Source organism: Nematostella vectensis, chromosome 1, assembly GCF_932526225.1.
Source record: "Nematostella vectensis chromosome 1, jaNemVect1.1, whole genome shotgun sequence".
NCBI lineage: Eukaryota > Metazoa > Cnidaria > Anthozoa > Actiniaria > Edwardsiidae > Nematostella > Nematostella vectensis.
The window spans coordinates 14,029,864-14,032,429 of NC_064034.1; the positions used below are offsets into that span (position 1 = coordinate 14,029,864).

At 47.5% G+C, this 2,566-nt stretch overlaps 1 pseudogene; it reads left to right on the forward strand.

Moving 5' to 3' along the window:
* Nucleotides 1-703: 703 nt before the first annotated feature.
* LOC125560679 lies at nt 704-2,240 on the forward strand (annotated as a pseudogene).
* The last annotated feature ends 326 nt before the right edge of the window (nt 2,241-2,566 follow it).

Below are 2,566 nucleotides of genomic sequence, written 5' to 3' on the forward strand. Positions count from 1 at the left end.
ATAGCTATCATAGCTTTTATTTATGTAGTAAATCTTTCCATTTTTATTCACACGCGTACAATAACAGCTCTCTTAGGCCGGTCTCTTAACCCGGATTCCAAGGGACTTTCACCTCGGACATCCCTTAGTCTCATCGTCTTCTTCCCCTTGCTTGCGCATTAGCCCACTTCTGTGCTCGAGGTTTGACCTTTTAGCTTAGATGGGATCACAGTGACTACCAGCCAGCTTCGCGCTCGCACCTAAGCTGGTCAACCCTTGAGCCCAGTCCCCCAGGTGCACCTCGGTACCGCTTACGCTTTCATAATTTCTCCTTTTGTAGCACAATCCACCCAAGCGAGCACGTTATTCCGACTTGACCTTTACTCCTTCCAATGTTAAGACCGTTACTGGTAGATCTGTGTCTTGGGTACAAGCCGATGGTTCACCTATTGGGGCTCAGGGGTTGAGCAGCAACAATACCCACCTTTCCCCCGGTTTTGTGAACGCTGTTATGCGTGGAGAAGCTCTGGCAGATGTTTTTATGCTAGCGTTCAGAAATCCTGAAGAGTTTGTGTCAGGAAATCTTCATCAGCACTTAAGCGCTTGGCAGTTTATTGCGGACTCATTGCCCGGTGGCCTTTGAAGTCGAGTTCTCTCTTGGATATCAAATAAAGTGAACGTCAGAGAATTTTTCCAGCATATTTCGGTGCAGTTTGGCCGTGAATTTTTTTACTCCGACCTCCCTCCTCGTCGAGTATTCCAAAATAACAGATCGTGCTTGGGTTTTGAAGAGTTCATAAACAAATCTATCAGCGCCGGAGTGCAGTCTGGAGCCTCCCGTTGGGGTAGAGTGAATCACGTAACCCCTCCTTATCTCTCTTTGCCCCTGAAAGTGGAACCTACAAAGCCATGAATCTATGGATTCAAGACTGTCCCTTCAAACTTGATAACTTGTCCTCACTTCAGTTTTACGTTAGTAAGAACTCGTTTCAAACAGTCTGTGACGATAAGTCAGGATACCATCACATCCTTTTGTCGCCAGAGAGCAGACAATTTTTGGGGTTTGAATGGGAGGGCAACTACTACGTCTATAATGCCTTACCCTTTGGGTGGAAAGCATCAGCCTATATTTATCACTCAACTGGATTGCTAGCCTCGCACTATTTTCGATCTATTGGTGCTCTCTACATTGATGACCGCCACACGGGGGAGCTTGTTCTTCAATCCACCCATTCGGCCAACGCAGCTCTTGGTTCTGACCTTGAACGTGGCCGCGCTCGAGCAAACGCAGCTGCCTTCTTAGTGTTCTTCACTCTTCTATCACTTGGATATTTCCTTGGCTTGGCAAAGTCCTCCCTGATTCCGAAGCAGCGTGTGCGATATTTGGGGTTTTATATCGACTCACGTAATCAAAGCTTTTAGTTATTAGAGGAAAAGCACAAGTTTATCGAGCTTACAGAGTCGCTCTTGGCGGGGAGCAACACTACTATCAAGACCCTGCAGCGTTTTGCAGGAAAGGCTGTATCATTCTCGCGGGCAATGCCGGGAGCGCGTCTTTTCACGAACAAGGCCAACGCCGCAATAGCAAAAGGAACAAGATCGTCACGGCCTATCCCGGTGAAAGGGCTTTTGCGGGAGGAAATCGAGCAATGGTTATTTTTAAAGCATTGGAACGAAGTCGTCCCCTGGGTCTCCTCGTTTGCATGGGGTGCAGTCCTCAAGCCGGGTACCCGGCCTCTTAGTATCCGCGACTACTGGCCTCAAGACAAATTGAACAGTTAGAAGCCTTTTCAGATCTCGCAAAGGGTTGCCGCGTCGACGTTTTCACAGACAGTCAGGTGCTGATGGGCGCCTGGAATAAGCAGGGTAGCAAGTCACACGCGTTGAACCAAGCTTTTAAAAGGTTGTTTATGGTCATCAGCCAATATGGTATGCAAATCTGGCTTATTTTTGTCCAGCCTTCTCCGAACGCCGCTGACGCACCTTTCCGTGAGCTTGCCCGGGTTGACGCCAAACTGTCACAAGAAGCCTGGGTTCAAGTACAGACAAGCTTTGGTCCACATTCAGCTGACCTAATGGCTATCCCGTCCAACCGGCAATCTGAACCGGCAGGACGCATGCTTCTGTTCTTCTCTCTCTATCGTGTACCAGGGTCATTGGGAGTTAATATTTTCCCAAATGCCTTCAGGAACCCTTATGTATTTCCTCCGTTCTACCTCATTCCGCACTTTATCAAGTTTCTTCAAGAGCAGAACACTTAGTTCACGAGATGTGTTCCTGACAGACAGCCCCGTTCTGTCTGGAGGCCTTACGTTACTGTAAAAGCTGAGGGTTTGTGCTGCAAAGTTCGTATGTTCATAGAAGAAAGGCAGCTTGAAAATAGTATTTGATGAGATTCAAATGGGCTGAAGTTTTTGAGGAAACATTTGTCTGAAGTACAAGCACGATGTAAAATCCCGCCCGTGGCAGCAGCGGCAGCTAAAATAGGACTAAGAGGAGAGGTTCTACACTACCATTCTATATTCATTCACGGCTATATCTATGTAAGGAGATCCTGAGAGGAAAAGGCCTTGGATTGATGTCTGTT